Source organism: Pempheris klunzingeri, chromosome 15, assembly GCF_042242105.1.
Source record: "Pempheris klunzingeri isolate RE-2024b chromosome 15, fPemKlu1.hap1, whole genome shotgun sequence".
NCBI lineage: Eukaryota > Metazoa > Chordata > Actinopteri > Acropomatiformes > Pempheridae > Pempheris > Pempheris klunzingeri.
In genome coordinates, this window is record NC_092026.1 from 18,218,811 (window position 1) to 18,233,649 (window position 14,839).

Sequence of the window (14,839 nt, forward strand, 5' to 3'; positions counted from 1 at the left end):
CACTCCATCAATCGTTGGCAGACAACCAACAGACCAACCAACAGGAACATATTAAAGGTGGCACCTGCATGCCCACGTTGCCACATACAATCTAAGGCCTCCTGATATGTTTATTGAATTATATATCTTCTAGGCATCGTTTAGAGTCGCCTTTGTCACTGCAAGCGATCGATACGCTGGCGCTGCCGAGGCTAACAAGGGGCTTCGTCTGCTGTGGCCAGCACTCCCGCCTGTCACCAGATGGTATTTATTACGTGCTTTGTTTTAACATCCATTCAGTATGAGTGGAAATCAATTTTTCATTTGGACCTAATTGTCTCAGTGCACTGGCAGCTCAAGGCTCTACGGCCCTGAGCCTCAGCTCCCTTCGGTGTTACAGTGGCTCGGGCCCACCCCACCCTCCACACAGCTGTATTTTATACCTAATTACACATGTCTGAGGCCCACAGCGAGGAGTACGAGGCTTTGGGGAATTGCTCCTGTGAAGATGGGTCGAGGGGACTCACTGTTGGTATCTCTCTGGTAGGGATTTAGTCATGCTTACAGTTACTGTGCTGTACTTGGAAAGAGACTCAGTGACCCAGACTGGCTCTGCCTCTGGTGTTTTACATCACTGTTGAATGCTGGGACATTGTGGGGAGCTGCAGAGCTTAATGACTACATGATGAAACTTCCTGTGTAGCTGAGTTATAGTAAGGACACGGCACTGAGGATTTCATTCCACTGGTAACTCAATATACATAACAGGATCCAGGGAAACCTTGCTTGCTTATGAATTGCTGTCATGTTGCATCCCTGTTTTGTTTTTTAACCATTCAACCAGACAAATACTTATATTTTCCACTCAATTATTATAAGTGTCTGTGGTTTTGATGGGTAAAGGAGACAAGAGTGGCAAAGCGGGAGAGTTATTTTTGGCAAGCAGGGTTCAGGAGGTCACAATCCTATTCATCTTCTGCAAAGACACTTGGGCCAGTTCCAAGGCTTGAATGGACATATAACTGTCATGTTTGAATCATAGCTACAAAAGAGGAGCATCTGTGTTGAATACATTTGAATCTTCTAGAAAAAAAAGGTAAAAGGCACAAACCTGTGCACATAGAATTGTTTTTCAGTGGGAACCACTTATAGTGATCACATCTGTCCTGGTCAAGTTGGTCACTTTAAGTAGATGATTATCATAATTTTTTCTTTGGCATTTATATATTTATTATGTGAACATAACGTAACAGCTTTGCTATCAATTATGTTACACATACCAGGCCTTATCAATTCAATTAATGAGGGCAGCTTCAACTACAACTCTTTTCCCATGCGCAGGAGTTAAATTGTGCCAGAGCTGTTCAGGGCTCAGCCACGGCACACAGGAGCACCTTTGGCAGGCTTTTCACACACGTCTGTAACATTCACAGCATGCTTTTAGGCAGGTCCGAGGTGCACTGAGAGAATTCAACAAATCGCCAGAACCCAGAGCCCACCCAAAATGCCAATTTAACTCCCGCTCATGTGCATGTATTTTCTGTCTCCATCACCAGCAGCCATAATAGTTTAAGTAGACGAGGCTAAATTGGGCTGGGAGCTTTGCTGGTGCATATCGTTGCCTTGACTTTGGCAGTTTGTCATAAATGTTGAGGAGAATATGTTTTCATTAAGACAAAAGTAACTTTTCCCACCATGATTTCAATTTGCACACACCTCCAGCTATCAAAGTAATACCTGAAATTCTTTTAGTGTTCATCAAATGAAACCCACAGTAAACCATGTTTAGTAACAGTAAGGAGTTTATAGTAGAGAGAGTAACACCCACAGTAAGAAGTACCTTCTCCCACTTTACAACTCTATTAGTCCTAATACTCTGCCATGGAAGTAACATTTAAATTGTTATTTGGCGGTTCTAATTTGCTTTCTCTGTCTTCTTTTTTCTCTGCTGACATGTAATGTATCTGTTACTCAGTTCAGTCTGTGTTTACCGAGGCATGATTATTGGCCACTGAGGGTGAAAGCGTGTGCAACAGTGTTGCAGTGGTTAATGGTCTCTTTAGCCAAGATGTATGTAAAATCTCTATGGTTCAGTGTAAAAACACAGCTTCACTGTCAAACAAATCTCTACATAGTAAGTGCAGTCTTTGTAAACTGACTAAACATCAATTCAGCTGAGGTGATAGTTTACTGTAGTGACATTTGAGTCAAACACACACACCAGAGACTGAATATGTTAAAGCCAGTGTGATCTTGGCAGGGCCTTTTAGGTATTTAATGTATTACAAATTTGTTCAGTTTGTTGCTGTTTTGGTTGTTTCTTGCTACCACAGCGGCAGATGGGATAGACGTACGTCTGCGTTGGATCACTACTGCAGGGCTTCTTTAAACAATTCCTATTTGGGGTGTTGTAGCCATGCACAACCTCCGAGCACATACAGAACTATGTCTAAAAATGGACTGCGATGTCTACGTCTGTATGCAGACTTCATTGAGTAAATCCTCTACGTGAACAGTTCCAGTACCTTTTCAGCTCCTGTAAGGTTGATTATCTGTCACTTCTCCCTTTTGTTTTGGAATGATTTTCTTTCCTTCGAATATTTTGATTCCATATATCACCTTTTTGATGAAAGCTTCTGTGGGAATGGACACTTCTTCTGCCTCCCACACTGCTAATAAAACTCTATTGGCATCTGAATACCTTGAAGGTGTTGAACACTATGGCTTTTGAGCCTTTACAAAGCATGTACCTTTCCATTAAACTCTGCAAGGCTATGCTCCATTTAGTCTTTTTAGCAGACTTTTTTTTTTTTTTTTTAACAAGATGTACGTCAAAACAGCAAAACTAATGTGCTGTATGACAAACACAACTTTTAGTTTAACTTCTGTGGAAGCTCATCTTACTTTCACTATCACCCTCCCAGCTAACTTTGGATGGTTTTCACAGGGCAAGTGAGCGCACACACACACACACACACACACACACACACACACACACACAGTCAGTCAGCCAGCCTATCTCGGCTGTTACTGGAAACAAAAGCGGAGCTGGATGAGATCAGCAGTTCTTGCTAAGCTTAGTGGGGATCTCTGCCTAACACTCTTTCCTGGATGCCAGAGTGACTCGGGCCGCAGCGGCTGATAGGAAGCTGACTCACTGAGCAGCAGATGCTGGCTGGATAGAGTAAGTGATGCAGGGTCAGGGCATTGCTGAGTGTAAATTGTGAAGGGTTTGTTTATATGACTGGGAGACTCAGACCTGGGAGTTAAGATGTACTATAGGCCAGATCCTTCAGATACATCCAGTTGGCTTGTTTAGTGTTTTGACAAATTTAATTCCAAGCTGCTGTACAGCACATATCCATTAAAATAAGAATAAATACATTTGTTGTGTTAGGTTTATCATTCAGTCCCTCCAATGCATAAAGGACTGATCAATTTTTACGACAAACATTATACCCTTCCTCTTTTAGGGCAAACTTGGAAAACATAAAAAAGGAATCTTACTTTATAATGATCAGATTTTAAGTTTTGTTGCAATTAGATGGTTGGTAGCTTTTAATGGTAACATTGAGAGGAATCTCAAACATCTTGTCGTTGCACTAATATGCATAATTCTTATCACTTCACTTTTGATTTAATTTGATTTCTCTGAAAATATCCCCTTAAGATTCAGAGATCCCAGATCTTGCTTTTTCCCAAAATAATGTTTTTTTTTCCCCTGAAGTCCAAAGTGTATATTTCACCACAGAAGTCTATGGAAATACATTCTCAAACTTATTTAAGCTATCCAGCTGACAGAAAATGAATGAAAGAATAAATGCTTTTGTGTAAAATTGGGCTGTCGGGAGGAAATGAGACAGATCTGTTCCATCTATTTTCTTCTTCTGTCGCTGACTTTGTGACAATCTAGAAGAGAAAGAAATCAAATCTCGTTGGACGTGCATGCAGTTAATATGTTTACTGTGTACAGAGGTGGATTTCATGCCAGGTGGGAATGCGAATTCTGTTGGACATAATGTGGATATGAGATGGATGCTGGCTTCTTCCGTCGCTACAGGCCCAAGAATGGGTGTGGTACGTAAATTATTCTATTTGAAATAATGGTGCAGCATCCACAAAACTGTAGATGGTGTCAAAATGCAAACATCACTAACACAGGCCACTGTATTACTGCTGTAAACAATAAGGACTCATATGTCACTTTATCTATAAACAGTAGCTGGTTAACAATAACAAGCTAGCAAATGGATTCCCAGTACGATCAGTAAGTTGAACTCCAGATGTTTCAATATTTTCATCCATAATCTTTTTCACTTTTGTCATATAACTTTTAGAGGGTTAGAGTAGAGTAGAGGGTTGCCTCTCCTCAGACGTGTCGCCTAAACTGAACCCCCAAGTTTAAACTGGCTTTAGCTTCTGCTTGCTGTCTCGGTTTCCCATTGTAATAATTTCATTTTGATACTATATACTGTAATTCGTCATATCCAATTGTCCAAAAACTGTCGATTAATAGCCAGGTTAAAAAAAAACTCTGTTGTATTGGGGTGGGGTGGGGGATTGCCTGTGCTATTGTAGCACATATGGTAAATGGGAGTTTGCATTAATAGCAAATTAAATTGTAAGCAGATCAGGCAGCACAGGGGTTTCTTATTAAAATATGCTAATATATTATAAAATAGAAGATTTGTCATGAAAATACATTTCTAATATATGCCTACTTCAAATAAATGCTCGGCTTTCTTTGTGGTTGAGGTAAATAATAGAATGACTTGTATTTCTATGCTTGTGAGGACCCTGATTAACCCATTGACATAACCCCACAATCAGAGCTACATGCCTAAAGCCATTCATTACCCTGAACTGAACCAAAACCACAGTCTTATTTTAACCCTTTAACAAAGTCATGCTGGTAGATATAAAGGAGGTCCATGTTCAATTATGTTAACTCAGTCCGGCAATAACCCCACCATTGTTATGTGATGTAATGCAGTGCAATACATTCACTTTCCAATTAAGAGCGAATCGGTCTCGTGGTGGCTACATAAACTAATGTGTTTGGAGACCAAAGGCACTCTAAGAGCAGCAATAGAGGAGAGGTCACTTTACGTCTCACAGTCCTTTGTGTTGATGGAGGAGGTGTTTCAGCATCCTGCTAAGCAACATCAATGCAGTCTGGATACTATTGCCCACATAATATTGTACAAATATGTCACTTTTGCACATAAAAAATCATCATGTGTTTAAAGAAAAAAATCAGAATCTATACACCCATACCCTCATTACTGCTTTCATGCTTTTATTCCTTTTCTTTGCAGTGAGCTTGCTTTTTTTTTTTTTAGAAAAAATCTCGACCAAATATAAAATACTGTACCACCTTCAGTGTGGGAATCCCAGCAGGGTTTAGCGCCCATGTGACTCATCCAATGAAACTTTGATATGATTAACTCATCCGTCATGATGTCATGGAGTTGGCCACAGAATTTACACACCTTAAGAGCCCGGGCTCTATAAAAATCCACAGGCCTCACCATGTTACACACATGGATGGACAAAGAACACACACAAATGCAGGCACCACAAATCTCACACACAAACAGGCTCAGAAATCACACTTTAGGACCAAAAATAACACACGCACACGCACACACACACACACGCACACGCCGAAGCAGCATGATGATGTCACCCTGCTCACTTAATTTCCAGTGGCTTTAAATGCACTCCAGGCCAAGTGGAAATGACTGTGAACATGGAGGAGCCTAAGTGGCTTTGTCAAATTGGAGCAGGGAGCAATATGAGCAGAACAACCCTCCACTAAACAATACACGGCACTCCAGAATTATTACAGTAATGTGCCTGTAAAAAGCCACTACACATTACCTGCTTATTTCAGTGTGTCTGCTAGGTGATAGATAGCGGACGTCATTGTATCACCATGGAAGCATCCGGCCTCAATAAAGAACCAGCAGTTGGGTAGTTTAAAGGCATCGTATGGAGGAATTTTAGATCCTTTATTTATGATCAATAACGACATTCTTAATCTGTTCTTAAACCACATTAAATTTGGGGATTTGATTTAGGTGACACGTCTACTTGAGTAAAACATGCTAGCATGACTAAAGCAAAAAGCTTTATGAAATGAAATAAAAGAGTTCCATTTACTGATCATACTGGGAATCCAGTTTATTGTTAACCAGCAACAGTTAACTTCCATGTAGTAGGTGCACTGCGTCTCAAAAATGACATTTAAAGATGACTACTTTGGGAGAATGATAGTCACGCTGATAAAATATGTTTGCTTTTTCTATATTTAACAGAAGCCGTTATCTTTGCCAGGCCTTAACAAAAGGATTTCTGTTCTCTAAAACGAGCCACATGCTCAATGTGAACCTTGCATATGCCCATGAACATAATGCACACAGTGTTTCTAAAATATATTAGACAAAACAATTTAGGAGTATATAAAAATTTGTAAAAACAGTCCAGCGGTCATATTTACTCGTATAAAGCAAAATGGAAACTTCAGTTTGAATGCACCATCAGACTTTGCAGGACTTGGCCTTGACTGGCCCTGCACACTGAAGAATCGCTGAAATCTTTTCAATTCAGTTAGTTTGCTTGCTGCACCTGCTGCCACACAGCCCAGCTGAGTGTTGGTTACTGCTTAGTACTTTTCTTTCTGGTCCTAGTTTGACCTTTGACCTTATGCACATTACATTCACATGGTGCATACATCAACTATGAGGTAAGTGATGACACATAGCTTTTGTTTCATACGTCATTCTCATTTGATCAAGTATTGTTTGCTGTACATCAGTTTTTATTTGCAGTGCACGCATTTAGTGAACGTCTGTATGGTCACTTAAGTTTGTCTGAGTTAAGTTTGCATTAAGTAATTCTAATTTTTGGTTTACTTGTGTTGAGATTGGTGCTGCTGCTGGTTGCTAAATACAGGAAGTGGCCAATCTAGTCATACCAAGTGCCTGCCCCATCATGGGGGGGATTCTAGTTCAGTTTTATTTATTTATTTTGACTGTATGACTTTGTTGGTTCATGTCTTTTGGTAAACTGTTAAAATACTTACATTGGCAGTTTAACTGGGCTGTTTTGTTTGTTTGTAGTTTAGTTTGTAGTGTTTGTCTTTGTGTAACCTAAACCTAGCCTTTGTGTGTCCGAATGGTCTGATACAACCATTTATACATGTTCCCCTTTGTCTTCAGTTTGTCTGGTCAGTTTGTTTTTCCTTGTTTAGGTCAGTTAGTGTGTTCAGTTTGATTCAGTTTATGTTACGGGCCCAGAAGTTTATTGTATTTTTTTTTTTCTATTGGTTTTCTTCATTCTTTGGGTAAATACCCCCCCCCCTTTTTTTATGTAAGTCCACCTGTCTCTCCTCTCGCCTGCTCTCGCTTGGTCCCTCACATTGCTGGAATTGAGCTAGAAATCCTCCATTCAACAAGGTTACCTAATTTGAACTGAGGGAACTGTTTATTATCTTCTTAAATAAAGATCCGACAAGTCGTGACTCTCCAGTGAGCTGTTTTTGGTGCTTTTCGTCACTATTAATGGACAATATAAACAGTAGCATATGATGTACATGCCTTGCGTTATTAAGTTATATAAAAGCAAATAATGTCTGTGTTCTGAGCGTTTGAATATTCATTCAAATATTCAATATGTGAAGCCAGTGATGTTTATATTAATTTCAGCCCAACTTTTATTTAGGTAACATCTCTGATATCATTGACAACAAAAACACAATAAGGAAAATTATACAGCTCCTTCAAAATTCCTTCGATTCAATTGTTTCTGCCATATTCCTCTCTGTCTTCACCGTATTATCTTCATAGATGGGATGCTGTTATTGAGTGATGCTTTAGTGACAATCTAATCACATGGTTTGATTGGAGAAGAAAAGGGCCAAATGCGTATATCTGCACTTTAACAAAGCACATGTAAAAGTGGGTCATGTAATCACGCCACTTGATCCAGTGCTACGCAGAGAAGGTCTGATTTAATACGTTCTGTTGGTTATCGACAAAATGTAATATGATCATCAGAAATTCTACATGGTGCAACGTCTGCGAAATCTCATTACTGTCTCGTGTTTCGCATTGCCTCCCCTCCTCCCTGCTGGAGCACCTAGGCAAAAGGGTAATGCCAATAAGAATGAGATAAATTGGACGGCAAAAAAGAAAAAAAAAAAATCTATGCGTCCATTAACCCCGAGAGGGAGGGGTGGGTGGGTACCTTTTTTTTTTTTTCTTGGTTGAGTGTGGGTGCTTAGCCAGACTGCAGGGTCATTATCCATATCCTGCCTGAGCTAATTTCTCTCAGCTCATCCAGGCGAGCCGTATCCTACTCGCTGCCCTTCGGAAGGGTCACAACCACATGACCTAATGGATGCTGCTTGGACATCACACTGCCTCCAAACTGTGTGTGATAGGGCAATGTCAAAAAAAAGCCTTTCACGGGCTGTTTAACCTGTTTTGTAATTGTTATTATCATCAATACTTTCTCAATGTACGCTTGCTTTTCCACAGTTCCTAAATAATGTCTTTCCAGCCATGGAGATTGCCTTAAGCTATCACAGCATACTCATGTCAGTCAGCTTTATTAGAGCTTTCTGAACTTTTTCGTCTTGTGCTTCGCCTCTCAGGCTGTCCTAGCCATCTGATTTAATTGGTGGACTTTGTTAGGGCCATAAGCAATAAATAGATGGATAAAAGCAAAGACTAATTGATGTGTAACATGTCTTTGTCAACTGAATGGCTGAACTGAATGACATTCCATTGATTCTAGTAAAAATGTAGTATAGGCTCTTATCCACAGCTGCTCAAAATGAGTGTGAAAAGTAGAATAAGATTCATTTCCTGAATCACCAACATTACAAGCAACCAATAGCCAGGGGATCAAAGGTCAGAGCCACAGCAGCCGGACAATAGATGGAACACATCCTCTGTCCCTGGAATGATTTCTGTCGTTATTGACGTACAGTTTTGCTCACAGATAGAAACGACTCGGTCATTTAATCAGGACAAACATATTTTCTCATCAGATTCAATTCTATAATTGCAAATAATTTGTTTTTTTCAGTGTAACTAAAGAAACACAGATGCGATTTATTTTGAAAAGTTAAATAGTAGCAATCAAAGTACATAACCTTGGGATAAATAAGCAATTGACAAAATTGGAAAATCCTTAATTTCTAAAAGGTACATACACTTATTGAAAAGGACTTAATTAATATTTGTAAAACTTTGAAACATATAATGAACCAATTATTTCTGACTTTTATGGGGTTGCCATTTCAGTATTTATTTATTAACTTTGTATAGAAAAACTTTTTTGCATAAATTACCACAAGAATGTAATTAAAAATAGTACAATAATAATTCACTTATTACATTTGTCAGCAACACAAACCCAGTAGATGTATATTATATTACATTACATTACATTATATTATATTATATTATAAGTCAGTGTTATGTGATAAACAAAAATAGACATGGGTAAGAAACTATACATTGTGTCTCAACAGTACAAATACTCAGGAGTGAATGTGCCTGGAAACAGAGGCTGGCCGCAGACATGTAAGCCGCTCACTGAAATGAGAGGTGAAAGCCTCCTAAGCAATGTCCATAGTGTTTTGCTGCTAGCTTTCCATGATATGACTCCCCTGACAATGGCAATGAAAGTGGGCCACAGTGAGCAAACAGATCAGCCTACATCAAACATCCCCTCATATATTACAGACATAAAAAGTCATTATCCTCAGTGGAAATCAATAGCCGACGTGGTCAAGATGAAGAGACCCCCGTCTGGTTTTCGGGGTCAGCTTACAAAGGAACATTGCAGCAAATGATATCATTTTTCTATCATTAACTGGCCCCCAGGTCGATGACCATGTTTAAAGCCGAGGTATAACGTTACTTATAACGTCTGGTAATGAATGGCGTGCTGGTCGGGATGTGTTCAACATTGATTGAACATGTGGACTGGCCCGGAGGAGCAGGAGGGCTCAATAAGGCTGAGGTTTATACGCCAGTGTTTCCATAGCATGGCTGCAATATTGAGGCGTGGACGCGGCTCCGTGGTGTGCTTTATTTGGAGATCTTATTAAAGGTCTCTGTTAGTGTTTGTCCAGACTAGCTGTGTTTATCTGCAGTCTAGCTGCAGCAGTGGCCCGGACTTCCAATGGGAATCAAAACATCAGTTTCTGTCTTTATTGTGATACTGCTAAACCCCACAGGAAGTCTCTCAGTGAGTGCCAATAAACCTTGAACTGCTGGTATGTCAGTAGTACCTGTACCTGCTACTTCTGCAATGCTGTAAAACTGTCACTACTATTGGTACAACTTGTGATAGTTGTGCTAATGATGCTAAGACACTAGTACTAGAATAGTTCATCTGAATCTTTGATCAAATTGTTGGTGTTTGAGTTAGAGTAAAGTTCAATATACCAACAAGAGTAAACAGCTAGTAATGCACTGGATAACCTTTTGGACAGGCAGCCCCCAAGAAGGATGATATTTTGAAGACATTACTCCAACTGTTTACCCTGGTTTCGTGGTCCGAACCACTGACCAGCATCGGGTCCAGATTTGCGGTTGTGTATTAATGAAGATTTATGTAATTTTTTCCCCTGTAATTATCAGTTAATCTTTACATCTCTCGTATTTGTAGTTGCTACCAATACTACCACTCTTAGTACCCCGAGTGCTAGTATTATTGAAACTGCTGCATGTTTCTTCTTTTCTGTGCATGTAGGACTTTAACATCATCAGTGACACAGCAGATAAACAGAATGCTCTGACGGAATGTGTAATTTGTGAGAAATGGAAAATGACATTTTGTTTCATTGCCCTTTTTATGATGAGCTGACAAATAATCTTCACAGTGCATTGACTTTAATCTCTTCTCTATTAACCGATTAGGAAAAATTGAAAAATGCCTCACTATAAAGTGAATCATAATAATTTGTGGAACATTTCATCTGAAAAACAAAGGGAGAAAAAAAAGGCAGCAGGCTTTAATTGGTCTGTATGATACTTACTTTTATCTTGGCCCATACTATTGCTTTCTATTATACTGTTGGTCAGAAATGTCTCAGTTACTCAATGCTAAATTTAAGCTAACTGATGTTTGTCATGTGTCGAGCTACACAATACTATCATGCTGTTCCAATGTGCTTACAGAGAAAAACACACAAAAAAACATCTTAAGGCTCCTCTCCTTCAGGCTGTGTCACCAACAGACCCATCCACACACACACACACACACACACACACACACACACGCCTGTGGCTGGTGCATCGGCTGACACAAGAGGCCCATATCCGGCCTGCTTTTTGACACAATGCATCCATTGCTTCAGTGGAACTGTTCAAAAGGGGCAGAGAGGGTGGAAAAAAACAAGCCAAGGAATGACTTAGCACCACGACACAAGACGACATGCACTTACTGCTCCATTATTGCTGAGTGTGTATCATCTACAAAATCACCCTGAGCGCTGCTAAAAGAAAGCGTTGGGTCGTGAAGATGTATTTCATCAAAATTGCATGGTTTCAGCCCTCGTTTCGCCACTTTAGACACTTTTGTTTGTTGTTTGGAGGACACGCTGAGTATAACCTGCTCAGTCCTGCACAGATGAGGGCACATGTATAACTAGGAGACATCTCATGGGAGTGTGAGTGTTGTCATGTGGGAGTCAGGGAGGATACATACCAAGGACCAAGACTGGGATAATAAATGTCTGGGGAAAACACAAAAACCTGATTTTTGGCTTTAGGTTGCTCACCTGTAGGTCTTGTTTTGGACTAGATCAGAAGAACACTGCATTCATAGATTCATTTTCTTTGGTGGTTACAAGGTTCTCATAAAGAGGAGTCTGTACCTGAGCTGCATCTGTTATAACCACATCTTGTGCTGTAGTATCATTATTTACTGAGTGGGATGACATTTGGTACAGACATTCGTCCAGCGGATGGCCTTCGTCCTGACTGCAGTGATTGTTTTGTCTTTTCCCAAAGTATCTCAACAACTATTCTATAAATTACCGTAAGATTTGGCACAGATATCCGTGTGACCAAAACTAATGGCAAAACTAGTGACATTTCCATCATCCTCAGCTGTACTATGTGGTTAGTGATGATTAATAAATTCTGGCATGCCAACCCGCTGATGTATTAACTCAAAAGAACTGCTATGCCTCAGTACAGCCTTATAGAGCTGCCAGCATGGCTGAGGACTCTAAGTCTTGTTGACGTATCTGGGAAAATCCCTGCACTCGACACACATTTCCAAGGTTAACAAATCCTTACCAAAACCTGTTGCATTAAATTTGTTATGATCATTATATGTATTGAATTGATGTTACATAAACTGCTATCACGTAGTTTGGTCTGCACGAGATTTTAAATGCTTTAAATTTGGCCTAAATATACGAAACCAGGTCGACAAACGCAGCAGATTTCATTTGAACTGCACCAACCACGCTATATGTGAAAGCTCCCTTTGAAAACCAGAATCCAAGTGCTACCAATGCCACACAGCTGCTTTTTTCTCTGAGTCCACTCTTTCTCTTACACAGTCTCTCTCCCCCACACAAACACACACACACACACACACACACACACACACACACACACACACACACACACACACACACACACACACACACACACCATGCTAACACTAGAAAGAATCCATTTAACTGTCTTGTGTCTCACACACAGATTGTTTTGTCTGTACGTGTCATCCAGTTCAGAGGGCGCATTCTTACAGGAAGACACAGTGAGACTTCACACAGCAGCCCTGTGCCTTCTCCTCTGCTTTTTCCCTTCACACATCCTCCTTTACTTCTCTTCCTTCTCACCAGTCCTCCTTTCTTCATCCCTCCTCCCTCTCTTTCTCTCCTTTGTTCATCACCCTCACCCTTGGAGCTAGACAACTTCATTCAAACTTAGGAACTGTTATATATATCTTATAATTTTGTTTATAAGGCCATTACATCCCATGCCGGCTCCAACAAAGATTTTGCCGTCTATTGAGCATTTGAAGAAAATCATGCAGTGATCGCTAAATACTTCATTGGAATAATTCAACAAGAAAAACTGGCCAAAGGAACCTCAAGTGAGACATTTTCACATCGTATTTTAGCCTCAAGTCGTGCAGGCACACGAGGAGTTAAGGGGTCAGTAATTAATTTTGGTACAAGGCCATTTAAAGCTTTAAAAGACAGTAGTAAAATTTAAAAATCAATACAAAAACCTAACAAGCAGCTAGGGCAAGGTGGCTATAGCAGAGGAGTTTATGTTCATGTCTCTTGATCTTGGTAATAATTTGTGCAGCACGGCTCTGCACCAGTTGGAGCCAGTGGCAGCAACCCTGATTAATTCTAGAGGAAAGTGTATCACAGCAGTCATCACACACCATCCGAGAGTCCATCCATCTCTTCTCGTGCACATTTTTGATTTGTAAACATAAAATTGGAATCTCCATGCAGGAATTTGCTAAAAAAAGACCAAGTATTGCATACAACAGTGTGCCTAAAACCACTTTTTAATTGAAATATGTCGAATATAAGCATGTACAAACGTGTTTTCGGTGACGTGTGATGTGCTCATGCATTGCAGAGTGATTGCAATCACTTTGTCAGTAACAGCAGTTGGGAGTTTATTTGCAGGGGATTGCATGTGATGACTTTAACAGAATATCTAATTTAGCCACCCAGCCTGTCATACTCTGAAATAAAACAGCACAGAGATTTAAATGACTTCCATTTTCTATCTTGGAGCATATCAGACACATGACACAAGCATTTCATTCACGCCTCAAAGCTCCCGTCCACATTACATGCTTTTGTCAGAGAAGCAGTCAGACTGTGCAGCTATTGTACACCCCCCCCCCATCCGCCCCAGCACCCCTGTTTTCCCCACAAAAGCCTGCACAATTTCAGGCAGTGCTTGCAGAAAAATGCCCCCACCATCCTAAATGAAATCATTCTTTCTCCTTCAGTCTGTGATCCAGCTCTGCCAGAAAAAAGACAGAAAGAGATAAGAAAGACAGACAGGAAGAGAAAGAGGAATAAAAGCCTCAGATGCCCTTCGCCCCTCCTCACACTGCCAAAGACCCCCTCCAAAGATCTCCAAACCATGTTGTGAGTCAGTAACAATCAGAACATTCACAAACGTGGCTGTGCTGCCATTTCTTTCCACTAAGATCTATGATTTGCCAAGTGTTCCTTCTGAGAGCGACTGGCTGCCGAGCCAAAAATCCTCCCCACCACCTCCTCCGCTGCACTGAGAACACCCCCGGAGTGCTGAGAAATTGCCCCCGCCGTGTCCCCTTCAAATGCGTGTGAATTCCAAATAATGTTCCACAGCCAAATAGCAGTTGGCACAGAGCCGGGGTGAAGGGCTCGAGAGGGGCTCGCTCCCACGGAGAGCAGGAGAGGAAGGAGATAGTGAGAAGGACGACATGGAGAGTTAGGATGAGGTGTCAGACTTCTTTAAAACGTACAACCAAAAGCTTTGCTAGACAGTTTTCCATGTTAAAATATGCTCCATACATCAGCATTAATAAGGCAGCGCAGAGAACTGTCATTCTACTCTGCTGGAATCCTGTCAGTTCAGCCAGAAATAAAGATCTATGCCGTGGTCCAACAACCATTTAACATGCTCTCCTTCACTTAACCTTGGAAATTGGTCATATGTGGCTTCATACATTATATAAGTGAGCACTTACAGAGCTAAAAAAGTGGATCCACAGGAGAACTGAGGATATAAAATCCAATATCTCCAGACCTGCTATTGAGCAGCCTTATTGACTGATAATGATAAATAGTGATTAAAAA